The sequence below is a fragment of the Arachis ipaensis genome, chromosome B3, assembly GCF_059453495.1.
Source record: "Arachis ipaensis isolate K30076 ecotype BB chromosome B3, ASM5945349v1, whole genome shotgun sequence".
Classification (NCBI taxonomy): domain Eukaryota; kingdom Viridiplantae; phylum Streptophyta; class Magnoliopsida; order Fabales; family Fabaceae; genus Arachis; species Arachis ipaensis.
In genome coordinates, this window is record NC_142438.1 from 41,054,062 (window position 1) to 41,069,218 (window position 15,157).

At 38.5% G+C, this 15,157-nt stretch overlaps 1 pseudogene; it reads right to left on the bottom strand.

Annotated features, from left to right (window-relative positions):
* Positions 1 to 5,394: 5,394 nt before the first annotated feature.
* LOC148570397 (uncharacterized) lies at positions 5,395 to 5,949 on the bottom strand (annotated as a pseudogene).
* Between the last annotated feature and the right edge of the window lie 9,208 nt (positions 5,950 to 15,157).

Genomic DNA, 15,157 nt, shown 5'->3' on the forward strand with positions numbered 1-15,157 from the left:
TGTGGTATTCCGAGTAGGACTCTGGGATTGAATGACTGTGACGTGCTTCAAACTCGTGAGTGCTGGGCGTAGTGACAGATGCAAAAGGATAGTAAATCCTATTCCGGTACGATTAAAAACCTACAGATGATTAGCCGTGCGGTGACAGCGCACCTGGACCATTTTCACTGGAAGGATGGATGGTAGCCATTGACAACGGTGATCCACCAACACACAGCTTGCCATAGGAGGACGTGCATGCATGAATCAGAAGACAGAGAAAAGCAGAGATTCAGAACACAAAGCATCTCCAAAACCCCAACATATCCTCCATTACTGCACAACAAGTAACCTTTAATCCATTCTCTCTTGTTTATTCGCAATTCAACTGATAAATATACTTGACCTCCTGACTAAGAATTACAAGATAACCATAGATTGCTTCAAACCAACAATCTCCGTGGGATTCGACCCTTACTCACGTAAGGTATTACTTGGACGACCCAGTGCACTTGCTGGTTAGTGGTACGCGTTGTGAAAAGTGTGATTCACAATTCGTGCACCAGAGGGAGTTTAGTAACTTTCTTGCTCAGCTGACCTACTTGTGCCTCCAAATTTCTAATGGAGGACCTTGTTTCAGTCATGAAACTTTGAGTGGTTTTAATTAGATCAGAGACTATAGTTGCTAAGTCAGAGCGGCTCTGTTTAGAATCCTCTGTCTGTTGCTGAGAAGATGATGGAAAAGGCTTGCTATTGCTAAACCTGTTTCTTCCACCATTACTGTTGTTGAAACCTTGTTGAGGTCTCTGTTGATCCTTCCATGAGAGATTTGGATGATTTTTCCATGAAGGATTATAGGTGTTTCCATAGGGTTCTCCCATGTAATTCACCTCTTCCATTGCTGGGTTCTCAGGATCATAAACTTCTTTTTTAGATGAAGCTTCTTTGGTACTGCCTGTTGCTGCTTACATTCCAGACAGACTCTGAGAAATCATATTGACTTGTTGAGTCAATATTTTATTCTGAGCTAGTATGACATTCAGAGTATCAATTTCAAGAACTCCTTTCTTCCGATTTGTCCCATTATTCACAGGATTCCTTTCAGAGGTGTACATGAATTGGTTATTTGCAACCATTTTAATGAGTTCCTGAGCTTCTGCAGGCGTCTTCTTCAGATGAAGAGATCCTCCAGCAGAGCTGTCCAATGACATCTTGGACAGTTCAGACAGACCATCATAGAAGATACCTATGATGCTCCATTCTGAAAGCATGTCAGAAGGACACCTTCTGATCAATTGCTTGTATCTTTCCCAAGCTTCATAGAGGGATTCACCTTCCTTCTACCTGAAGGTTTGGACTTCCACTCTAAGCTTACTCAATTTTTGAGGTGGAAAGAACTTTGCCAAGAAGGCATTAACTAGCTTTTCCCAAGAGTTCAGGCTTTCTTTAGGTTGTGAGTCCAACCATGTCCTAGCTCTGTCTTTTATAGCAAAAGGGAAGAGCATAAGTTTGTAGACCTCAGGATCAAGCCCATTGGTCTTGACAGTGTCACAGATTTGCAAGAATTCAGCTAAGAACTGATGAGGATCTTCCAATGGAAGTCCATGAAACTTGCAATTCTGTTGCATTAGAGAAACTAATTGAGGCTTAAGCTCAAAGTTATTTGCTCTAATGGCAGGGATTGAGATGCTTCTCCCATAGAAGTCGGGAGTAGGTGCAGTAAAGTCACCAAGCACCTTCCTTGCATTGTTGGCATTGTTGTTGTTTTCGGCTGCCATGGCTTCTTCTTGTTTGAAAAGCTCTGTTAGGTCCTCTACAGAGAGTTGTACTTTAGCTTCTCTTAGCTTTCGCTTCAAGGTCCTTTCAGGTTCAGGATCAGCCTCAACAAGAATGCTTTTGTCCTTGCTCCTACTCATATGAAAGAGAAGAGAATAAGAAAGTATGGAATCCTCTATGTTACAGTATAGAGATTCCTTGAAGTGTCAGAGGAAAAGAAGACTAGAAGGAGAAGGTAGATAAAAGAGAATTCGAAGTTATCAAGAAGGATAGCGTTCAAATTGCACCTTGAGGAGGAGTGTTAGTCCCTTAAATAGAAGGATGTGAGAAGAGGGGAAGAATTTTCGAAATTAATGTAAAAGTTTTTTAAAATAATAAAAAGAAATTTTAAAATTTGATTGATATTTTCGAAAATTAAGATTGGAAAAGAAATTAAGTAATTTTGAAAAAGATTTTGAAATTAGAAATTAAAAAGATATGATTGAAAATTAATTTTGAAAAAGATGTGATTGAAAAGATATGATTAAGAAGATATGATTGAAAATCAAATTAAAAAAAAAGTTTTAAAATTAAAGTTGATTACTTGACTAACAATAAATTAAAAGATATGATTCTAAAATTTAAAATTTGATCCTTTCTTAATAGGCAAGTAACAACTTGAAAATTTTGAAGTAAATCATTAATTGTAGCAAGGATTTTCGAAAATAATAATAAATAAAAAAATGAAAAGAAATTGATTTTGAAGATATATGATTGAAAAGATATGATTTAAAAAAGATTTGATTTTGAAAAATTATGAAGATTTGAAAAAAATTTGAATTAAAAACAAAATCTTCCCTCTAGTGTCCTCCTGGCGTTAAATGCCCATAATGGTATCCATTCTGGCGTTTAACGCCCAAAATACTACCTTTTTGGGCATTAAACGCCCAGCCAGGTACCCTGGCTGGCGTTTAAACGCCAGTTTTCCTTTTTCACTGGGCGTTTTGAACGCCCAGCTTTTTCTGTTTAATTCCTCTACTGAATATTCTGAATCTTCAATTCTCTGTATTATTGACTTGAAAAGACACAATTTTGAACATATTTTTGAATTTTTAATGATGAGAAACAATAAAAAATGCAACTAAGATCAAATAAACAATGCATGCAAGACACCAAACTTAAAAATTGACACTAAGATACATAAAATATTTTTTATTTTTATGATTTTATAAATTTTTTTGTGATTTTTCGAAAATCATATGGAAAAGAGAATAAAGAGATTCAAAACTTTTAATAAGAATTCCAGGAATCATGCAATGTTAGTCTAAAGCTTCAGTCTAAAAAGATTAGACATGGCTAGCCAAGCTTCAGCAGGACATTATATTCAGCAGCTAAATTGATGAGAATCAATCAGCTTTTGTGATGATAGGAACATCACCTTGAAACTCTAGAATTCATTCTTAAAAATTCTGAAAAATAAAAAGAAAAGTACCTAATCTAAGCAACAAGATGAACCGTTAGTTGTCCAAACTCGAACAATCCCCGGCAACGGCGCCAAAAACTTGGTGCACGAAATTGTGATCATCAACAATGGTGCCAAAGACTTGGAGCTCTCAAACGTGAATCACACTTTGTCACAATTCCGCACAACTAACCAGCAAGTGTACTGGGTCGTCCAAGTAATACCTTACGTGAGTAAGGGTAGATCCCACGGAGACTGTCGGCTTGAAGCAAGCTATGGTCATCTTGTAAATCTCAGTCAGGCAGATTTAAATGGTTATAGAGGATTGATAATTAAAGATAAATAAAACATAAAATAAAGATAGAGATAGAGATACTTATGTAATTCATTGGTAGGAATTTCAGATAAGCGTATGAAGATGCTTTGTTCCTCCTGAACCTCTGATTTCCTATTGCCTTCTTCCAATCATTCATACTCCTTTCCATGGCAAGCTTTATGTTGGGCATCACCGTTGTCAATGGCTACTTTCCGTCCTCTCAGTGAAAATGTTCTACGCACGCTGTCACCGCACGGCTAATCATCTGTCGATTCTCGATCATGTTGGAATATGATCCATTGATCCTTTTGCGTCTGTCACATGCCCAACACTCGTGAGTTTGAAGCTCGTCACAGTCATCCCTTCCCAGATCCTACTCAGAATACCACAGACGAGGTTTAGATGTTCCGGATCTCAGGAATGGCCGCCAATAATTCTAGCCTATACCACGAAGGTTCTAATCTTAGATTAGAAACCCAAGAGATACACATTCAAGCTTGTTTGTATGTAGAACGGAAGTGGTTGTCAGGCACGCGTTCATAGGTGAGAATGGTGATGAGTGTCACATAATCATCACATTCATCATGTTCTTGGGTGCGAATGAATATCTTGGAGAAGAAATAGACTTGAGTTGAATAGAAAAACAACAGTACTTTGCATTAATTCATGAAGAACAGCAGAGCTCCACACCTTAATCTATGGTGTGTAGAAACTCCACCGTTAAAATACATAAGAACAAGGTCTAGGCATGGCCGTGAGGCCAGCCTCCAAAAGTGTCTAAGATAGCATAAGACTTATCAAAGATGAAAATACAATAGTAAAAGGTCCTATTTATAGAGAACTAGTAGCCTAAGGTTTACAGAAATAAGTAATTAATGCAGAAATCTTCTTCTGGGCCCACTTGGTGTGTGCTTGGGCTGAGCATTGAAGCTTCCATGTGTAGAGACTTTTCTTGGAGTTAAACGCCAGCTTTTGTGCCAGTTTGGGCGTTTAACTCCAGCTTTTGTGCCAGTTCTGGCGTTTTGACGCCAGAATTCTTAAGCTGACTTGGAACGCCGGTTTGGGCCATCAAATCTTAGGCAAAGTATGGACTATTATATATTTCTAAAAAGCCCAGGATGTCTACTTTCCAACGCAATTGAGAGCGCACCAATTGGGCTTTTTTAGCTCCAGAAAATCTACTTCGAGTGCAAGGAGATCAGAATCCAATAGCATCTGCAGTCCTTTTTCAGCCTTTGAATCAGATTTTGCTCAGGTCCCTCAATTTCAGCCAGAAAATACCTGAAATCACAGAAAAACACACAAACTCATAGTAAAGTCCAGAAATGTGATTTTTATTTAAAAACTAATAAAAACATAATAAAAACTAACTAAAATATACTAAAAACAATGCCAAAAAGCGTATAAATTATCCGCTCATCAGTCCACTTGACTTTTCTTTGCTTTAGAAAAGGTTAACTAAGTGGGATTAAAACTAAATTCTCATCACCATCGATAAGGATAACTAGGATAGGACTTCCGAATTTTCATACCTTGCCAAGAGTTTATTTAGATATTAATTTATTATACTAATCAATTATACTAATCAATTTAAAACCATTCAAGGCAAATATAGTGAGTATAGTTCAAATATCATACTAGTTATAGGTCAAAATAATTATAGATGCACAATCAAACAATTATAAATGTAAAGTCTACTCACAACGTAGTCCCAAGGGACCGAAGATACCAAACCCAGAGTGCCAAATTCAAGGTAAGGAGGATTGCAGTGGAATGGAATGAATGAGCGTAGAATTTGGACCGGAGTAGCGACAAGATGGAGCTGGCGATAGTTCTCGATTGTTGAAACTATAATCCAAACGCGTCGACAGGACCTTTCCTCTCAATCCGAAACTGTGGCAGCCGCAACCTCAGCTTCAAACCACTTTCTCAGTAACCACAACAACTCGAACTTAAGGGAAATAAGTAGCAACAGCACCGGTGGTGGTTCCGGCAACAACAGTGCCATACCCATTGACCAGAAACCCCGGCAGCGGCGGCGGCAGAAGAACGGTGACCTCAATGTGACCTCCCGGTGGCCAGAGGTGCAGTGGCGCTTGCGGAAGCGGCGAGCCACTCCAGCAACCCCTTGTGCAAGCTCTCTTCCTCTGGCAGCGACCCAGATGGCGAGACTCTCCACGGACAGCGGCGGGCCTTCGGTGGCGGTGAGCTCGACGCAGCAACTCCCCCGACAGCCAGCCCTCCATCACAACAACAACAACACAACGACTTTCCTCTCTCTCCTCGCGTTTGCCTCTTTCTCTCTCCTCAATTGTTGTTGATGACAACGGCAACTGGCAGCAAGGTGTGGCGGGTTCGACGGCTCAGTGGGGAGGGCAGCGGCAGGACACGCAGCGGCGGTTCTCTCTTCTCCCTCGCAGCGCAGCTCTCCCTCCATTCTTCTCTTCTTTGTTCATGTGATTTGTGTGTGTGTTGAGTGAGGAAGGGGGGTTTGGGGAGGGTGACGGCTAGTGTTTGTTTGTGATTAGGGTTAGGGAAAAAGAAAAAGAAGAGTGGCCCACAATTTTTTTTTGAGTTATTACACACCAGTTCACATCCGTGGAGCACCTCTAGGCCAATGGATAGGCTGAAGCTGCCAACAAAGTCATATTGACCAGGTTAAAGCGCCGATTGCAAGATGCGAAAGGAGCTTGGACGGACGAGCTTTCTCAAGTCTTATGGGCATATCAGACCACTCCACATTCCACAATAGGAGAATCACCCTTCCGGCTTGCTTATGGAATGGAAGCAATGATGCCCATAGAAATAGATGAAGACCTAGAGTCATATTTTATAATGAAAGAGTTAACACCCAGGCATAAAAGGAAGAGCTCGACCTCCTCTTTGAAGTCCTAGAAAGAGCTTGGATTAGGGAGGAAGCTCTGAAACAAAGGATGGCTCTAAGATATAACCAGAAGGTGATCAAGAGGAACTTCACTACCAACGACCTCATCCTGATGCGGAATTACATCGGAGTACAAAAGTCAGGAGAAAGAAAGATGGCTGCAAATTGGAAAGGACCTTACAAGATAGTAGAGGTCTTAGGCAAAGGTTACTACAAGGTGTCCGACCTCCAAGGGCGGTAGCTGTCGAGGTCTTGACACGCTTGTAATCTAAAGAAAGACTCCGTTTAAGTAGTCAACCTCGTTTAATGGGTGCACTCTTTTTTCTGATTTTAAGGGTGTTTTAACGAAGCACCAATACGAGGGCTAGAGATAACCAAATTCCTAGTATGCTTTGTAAAGGAATTTCTGAAATATCAATAAAGATTCCTAAACCATTTCTTTAAAAAAGTGTCATATCTTAAACGTATTAATTTAAGCTCGACAAACCGTAAAAATCATTACCCGACCTAAAGTGGTCGGCAAGATGAAGCGACGAGGTACAAGTTAATGTAGGAAGTTATGCAAACAACTTGTACAAAGAGACCTCAAGAAGGACGGATAAAAAACAAGTTTGATACGTGATCAAGAGGGCATTTTTGTCATCTTAGAGCTAAGGGACGGAACGATAATCTTGTCATATTCAAGGATCTGAATTCTAGACGAATTGTGTCATGCCAGTCTTGAACATCTAGAAGACCAAGAGTCCGTCTAAAAAACAGTGGTGCTGAAAAGGCAACAATTCATAAGGTCCATTGGGCTAAGGCAAGACAACAAGAAGCCCAATAAGGCTTTTCAAATTCAATGAGAGGCATAATTTATTATTAATTTTCAAATTTTTAGGCATTTATGTTAGTTTGTTTTGTTGTTAGAGTTTGTTGAAAGATTTGAATTACTCCTGATTTGCTTAGTAGTATTTTTAGGGATTTTAAATTTAAATCAATTCTGATCTAATCTAATAAGATCAAATCTGATTTAAATTAGTTATCATATCTTTAGGATTTTAAAATTTAAATCAAATTTGATCTAATCCAATAAGATCAAATCTAATTTAAATTAGTTATCTTATCTTATCTTATCTTTTAGCTAGTTTGTTTGGGGTCTATTTAAAGACCTTCTGGTGAGACAATTTACATAACTTTTGATGAATAAATTTTCAGTTGCTTTTAAGCACATTTTTATTGTGTAAGGAGTGAGGTGAGTGATTTGCTTCGCTTGTTGCATGGAGAAGATTGAGTGATTCAATTTTCATACCTCTGATCTAGGTTGTCAAGGACAGGTTCTTTGAAGATCTAGTAGGGAATCCTTTCCGGTGACCTAGGTTGCTAAGAACAGGTATCTTAGAGGTCTAGTAGGAAAAATCTTTATTTATCTTTTTTAATAAATCCTTATCATCTGGTATCAGTTACAGGTCGTAGGTAAATTCTTATTTATCTACACGTTCCATGGGTCTTGTTTAATCTCTTAGTTTTTTTTTCTTTAATTCACCTTAGAGTTCCCAAAAAAAAGAGTCGCAAAAAAAAAATGTTTGCGTATTAGATAGTGATGATGAAGGAAGCTCATATGCGAAAAAGGGTTCTCAGTTGCAAATCCCTGCATTCAAAGGGAGGAATGATCCTGAAGCGTATTTCAGATGGAAAAGGAAGGTAGAATCAATTTTTACAAATTGCATCCTTTCAGAGGAAAAGAAGGTTCAACTGGTACAAGCCAATTTTTCCGATGCTGCCCGTATATGGTGGACTGAATTAGGAAGATCTAGAAGACGGTACGGAAAGAGCCCAATTTGCAGCTGGGAGAAGATGAAGAAAATCATGAGGAGTCAGTTTGTGCCATCATCATACCACATGAGGAATCGAGTTGTGCCATCATCATACCACAATAAATTTTTTGGAAAATTTTGTAAGTTGCAACAAGGTTCACAATCAGTAATGGAGTACCACACGGAATTTTTATATTTAATGGGCAAAGCTAATATTAAAATGAGTCCTGAGGTTCTTATGGAATGATTTTTGTTTGGATTACGTGAAGCACTTGCAGATACAATCCAACGTACCGTTACGCAACCATGGAGGATTTGGTCAAATTGGCCATTGGCTGGGAGCAGGTGCAACAAATGATAGATCGCCATAACAAGAGGATTTCTTCTACGCCTATCTTTCACTCTTCTTCAAAGCCAGAGATGGAAGAATTTGTTGAGTATACTGTAGAGGGTGATGTGTCCTTGGAAGACTCAAAAGTGCAGACTTTCTCAACTGGGTTCTTGGGATGTGAGAAATTTAAACATCCAGAGAGAAAAGAAACAGAGAAAGAAGGTGAGTGTTTGAGTGAAAAGGATCAATGTTTAATTGAAAGTGAGAGTTTCGAGAGAAAATATGAGAATAGTGAGAGAGAGGAGTCAATGAGTGACAAAGAAACTGAAAGCAATAAACACACTTGTGAGAGAAATCTAGAAAGTTCTAGCTTAGACAAAAGTGCATTAGTATCATTGAATTTCACGGAATCCTTAGTTTCTCATACATCTAACCATGAAATTTCTAGTGTTTTTATATCAACTTTTCCAGGCTTTGTAGATTTACTGATCAATTATGGAAGCATTAATATGGATGAAAAGAAAGGAAGACAAATTGCACACTTTGGACAAGATAGTGAACGTATGGTTGGAAAGATTGAACTGGCACACATGAAGGACATAGTCACAATTTAGTGGGTAGAGAAGAGTCATCAAACTATGGTATTTAAACCTGGAGATTGGGTTTGGATTCCTTGGAGGGACGAAGAGCATCTCATGCAAGATTCGAGGACGAATCTTTTTGAAGAGGGAGAGAATGATACGTGGTCAGGAGGGCATTTTCGTCATCTTAGAGCTAAGGGACAGAACGATAATCTTGTCATATTCAAGGATCTGAATTCTAGACGAATTGTGTCATGCCAGTCTTGGACATCTAGAAGACCAAGAGTCCGTCTCAAAAACAATGGTGCTGAAAGGGCAACAATTCATAAGGCCCGTTGGGCTAAGGCAAGACAACAAGAAGCCCAATAAAGCTTTTTAAATTCAATGAGAGGCATAATTTATTATTAATTTTCGAATTTTTAGGCATTTATGTTAGTTTGTTTTGTTGTTAGAGTTTGTTGAAAGATTTGAACTACTCCTGATTTGCTTAGTAGTATTTTTAGGGATTTTAAATTTAAATCAAATCTGATCTAATCTAATAAGATCAAATCTGATTTAAATTAGTTATCATATCTTTAGGATTTTAAAATTTAAATCAAATTTGATCTAATCCAATAAGATCAAATCTGATTTAAATTAGTTATCTTATCTTATCTTTTAGCTAGTTTGTTTGGGGTCTATTTAAAGACCTTCTGGTGAGACAATTTACATAACTTTTGATGAATAAATTTTCAGTTGCTTTTAAGCACGTTTTTATTGTGTGAGGAGTGAGGTGAGTGATTTGCTTCGCTTGTTGTATGGAGAAGATTGAGTGATTCAATTTTCATACCTCTGATCTAGGTTGTCAAGGACAGGTTCTTTGAAGGTCTAGTAGGGAATCCTTTCCGGTGACCTAGGTTGCTAAGAACAGGTATCTTAGAGGTCTAGTAGGAAAACCTTATCTATCCTTTGTTTTTCCTTTATCTATCTTTTATGTTTCCGCTGTGTCTCTTTAGGCCAATAAATTCATCTTCTTGATGTCATTCTTTTTTTGTCCCCTCCCATTAGGATTTTATTACTTTGAATGCATTAAACCCTTAATGCCCAACATAATTCTTATAATTAATCCTTATCAAAGTTGTAAAAGTAACTTAACAAAGTATGACTACTCGAAGTTGGATCTATGTAAGGAAACTAAGAAAACCACAAAATTGGCTAAAGACTCAAAAGGTCAAAAGCAAACAGAAACCTTCTACAAAAACACGACTTCGTTCCAAAAGGACGTAAAAGCACTTTGCAGTATAAAGTAAAGAGTTTTGAACATCATTTCACAAAAAGTTGTGAAAAACAACTAAACAGAAAGTAAAGTGTTCAAAAACTACGAGCTATTACAAGAAAGCTAAGTCATAAGACCCACAAGTCGGGCCATACCAGTTATATGAAACAAAATATAAAAGGCCTAAAGAGGCTTAAAGTCATAAGACCCACAAGTCAGGCCATACCAGTTATATGAAACAAAATATAAAAGGCCTAAAGAGGCTTGAGGTTCTCGCAAGTAACATCATCTTTTTCAGGAGAAGGACAAAGCACAAAGACTGGCTCGGCCGACACGACAACAGAGGCCGTGGGAGAGGTCTCCACAGTAGTAGCTTCAGGTTTGGCTCCCGAGGTGGAGGTCTGCCCGACCTGAGGCCCCGAGGTCTTTGGATTCACTGGAGGCTCCTCCTCATCATCGTCCTCAAGTGTCGGAACTATCTTGCCATCTACTACTATGTTGTCCACGCTGAAGAGGGAAAGGTCAAGGTCGGAAGCCAAGACCTTAACTTGAGACCCAGCAAGCTGCTCTTTCATTTTTTCCAACTCCTCCTCCAGTGTCAATATCTCCCCAAATACATGAGTATAGCTCTCTTGGAACTTCTTCGCCTTCTCCTCGGCCAGAGCGGCAGCGGCCTCCGACTTGCTCGCTCTTTCTTGAGCTCTCTCAAGGTCGGACCTCAAGGCCTCTCACTCCCGTTGCAAGTCCTTCTTTAGCTCATTCAGTCTTTCCACATCAGCACGGGCCGACACCAAAGCACTGGCCGTCGCTTGAATGGAAGAGTTCCTCAACTCCCTGGCTAGAGTAGTACACACTCCAACCGTACGAAGCCCACCACGTGCCAAGTGTTGGAGGTGGTTTTGAAAAGTCACATCATCCGTGCTTAGGTGGTGGTAAGGGAGGACATTCCCCCCCCCCCCAAGCCAGGGTATCGAAGCTCTTTGAGTAAATTCTCTCATCGTCATCCACCTTTTGTTTCTTAAAGGGAGGTTCAGTGGAAGAAAGAGACAGAGGGGAAGGCTTAGAAGGGATAAGCCTGGAGAGGGGAGTAGGAATGACGTCCTTCTGATCAGACAGACCCGATCCCGACTTCCTAGGGGAAGATTGGACAGAAGATTCGGCCCCAACCTCTTTTTGCTGCTGGAGATTCTTATCAACGACTGTCTTCTTGGTGTTCCGATGAAATTTCATAGCTAATTTCGGAGCCATACTTTTTGCAAAACAAAACAAACGCACTCAGAAACAACACTTACAAATAATAGAATTCAACAAGTAAAGGAAGAGAGAACTACTGAGATCGGACTTCAGAAGGCTGGGATCTCCCAAATATCTTTTTGTATCCAAATTGGGGGCTTGGCCCCATGTACCTAAAAAAAATTTACAACACCCCTCTCTAGGTCGTATAACTTGTCTAGATCACACCTAACGATTATAAGGGTATCTTGCCAGTATAGGGAAAAAGGAGGTTCTTGGTTTTCGGGCAAAAAGAAAGGACACCCTCAGCACCCCAGACCTTAAAAAAGTAATTTTTGAAATCATGAAAAGAATCGTCGAAGATAGAAAAAACCTTCTGACCTTGTACAGCTTGGAAGGATATCCACTCCAACTTCTTTATGGAACTATAGGGTTTTGTTGCAACAAAGATATAGAAAAAGACATTTAAAGTGGGTCGGACATCCAACTCCCGACACAAGAGCTGATACATTTTCATAAAAGCCCAAGAGTTCGAGTGTAACTAAGAAGGGGCAAGGTTAGAAAACCGTAACACCTCCATCTCAAATTTTGTAAATGGAAGTCGGACACCTAGCTTGGTGAAGAAACAATCATAGGCGTAAAAGAAAGGTTGTTCAGATTCCTCTAAAGGGGAAAAACACACTCTCTCTGGGTCGGACGGTTCTAAAACATAGCTTCTCCCATCCTCCATATTTTCACATATACTATGGTGCCTATGAAACTCATCACAATACTCTTTATCGGTCATGGGGACACAACTAAGAACATTACTATCTACCTAAACCCGAAGAGCAGAAGGGACCTTAGTCGACATATTCAAGATAACACGGCGTGACATAAATGCTATACCTACAAAAGCAAAAGTAAAGCATACCATTACTAAAAGAGGTCAGAACTCATCCAATATAAGTTGAGCAGAATATCAAAATCAAAAAGAAAGCTAGTCTTTTCAAAAATATCCCTACAGCACAACCAAATAGAGCCTCTCTTATACAACATCGTCATATCAAAACGGCACCATTAGGGGCAATACAGTGCATAAACACAAAGGGTAATAGCTACGGTAATACATGAAAATACAAATGAAGATTCTTTTAAGAAAGAAGAGAGTCTTTCAAAAAATCTTTTGGTGACAAACGTTTTTTACTTCCTAAAACGTTCCACATCAAACTCATAAAGAAATTAAAACAGATTTTTCCAAAGGAAAGTGCAAGGACAGTAAAATCAAACTCAATAAAAAGCAAGTCTCGGACAATCAAAAAGGAGAGTTTGAAGGAAAGAGAAAACGAAAACCAACCTTGAAGAAGATCGTGAAAAAAGGGGGAGAACACGTCTAAAAATAGCAAAATACGAATGATCTCCTCCATGGCGGCGAAAGTAAAAAAATCTTTAAAGATCAAGATAGAGAAATCTTGAAGTAACATAGAGGAGTTCTTTTGTGAAGAAGAAAGTAAAGCAGTCTTTTCAGAAACAACAAAAAGGAGAAGGAGAGCCGAAAAGTCCCCTTATAAGAGACAGTGAACTAAAAACGGCCCCTTTACTCCTCTTTAAATGTGCGTGGATTCCAAAGAACAACTGCCGTGCAATGTTCGCGCATCATTAAAGCACCATCAATGTTCAAAATTTTAAACACGTCGGGTAAACCGAAGTGCTAGAACCCGACGTCCACAACAGAAGCCGCAAAATGCTTGACCCCGACCCATAAAAGGATCCGGACTCAAGTAGGGGCACTGTTCATACCCTGACCCAATAAATAAAAGCCAGGCCCAATAAGACAAAAAGGACCATTAATGGTGTAGGCCCTTCACGATAATCCCGACCTCTCAAGGAGGTCGGACATCAACAAAGAGGTCCAGCTCTACTTGATCTAAACGAGTAACTGCCTCCGAATATTTCTCCGCTACGTCTAGAAGGGAGATCTTAACAAACTCCCAAGATAAAAGGAATAGTTATCTATAAGAAAAGATAGAACTACTCTAACAAAGGTGGTTAGCAGCTCTACTATAAATATACTGGAACTCCCAGATATAATTCACGTTCTATCTACTAAAAACCTGCCTAAAGCCCTTGCTAACTTAAACATCGAAGTCTTTTGCAGGTACCATCCCCAACCTCCTCAGAAGGAACTCGGACAAGCAGCACCTCGGATCGGATCGGATCGGATTTCGAATGTACTTTTTAAAATCAATCTAATCCAATCCAAACAGTATAATGTGCTATAATATTATTATTTTATTATTATATTTACAATTTTACTTATAATATATTCAATTTTGTTATATATTTTTTTATATTATTCATGTATTATTATTTAATATTAATGTTTAAAATGAGATTTATTTATTTATTTTAACTAACCTATAATTTTATTTTTATTGTTATGTTACCGTCAATTTTTTTAAGATATTGTTGAGACTTATTATACTATTGTTAGTTATCTAAATTTAATGTTAAAACTTATTAGATATATTTAATTTTTTAATTTATAAAACTGTAAATCCAATCCAATTCAAACCACTTGAAATTGGATATTATTTGAAAACATTCATTCAATTTAAATTATACAGCAAGAGTTTTGATTCAAAACTAATTCAAACCCCACTACAAATACCTATTGTTGTGGGGGAAGGGAAAAGGAACAGGAAAGTTTCTGTCAGAGAAAGGGAAGGGGAAGTCTATTATTTTTCTATCTAACGGACTATTATCTTACAAACCTTTAATCATTTTTTTTTTTAAATTTTCACCAATTTTTCCTCTATCATGGGTTTTGGTCGACAATAAAAAGGGTTTAACAAACACTCTTGTTAACCATGAATTGGCCCCTCCAAACAGTAAACATTCAAATTGAGCTTAGTTCCACATTTTGGGCCGCAATTTCTGCAGGGTAAGCCCAATAATTTATTACAACTATGGGTCACTTTTCAAAATGTCATAAATTTTTTTTTTGAATTCTCTCCAGTGAAAAAAAACTGGTTAATATCCAGTGCTTAATCTAACCATTCATTATTTTTTCTCTTATTTATTTCTGGTCTTACTTATAGCATTAAAAGTGAAAAATCACACTATATCTTATCAAGTGTTAAAAAAACTAGAGATGATCCATTTCCAAACTTTCATGGCTCCAACGTAATTCCATGATACACCAGTACACCGACGTCGGATTGTGTCCGTACGAGGCGTCCCACAAGCCCTTTTTCGAATGGGCGTAGGCTAAAATTCACCATTAAATATTATTAGGTGGAGCACTGTCTGCAATCACTGCAAAGCGTCATATTCGGTCAGCGCGTGTAGCGCCAACACGAACACGTGTCCATCAGCTATAATCGCCAACGCATTTCTTTACCTATAACATTGCCCATAAAGTAAACAATAAGATTAGATTTGAATCTACGACTAATCAATAAGATTAGATTACGTATTCAAAATATGAAATACGTAGCTAAAACCCATTATTTGTTACACAACATAGTTTGGACTTTGGATGGATTTCATCTTGTTCAAATATGCCACATCTAATTAGGATTTG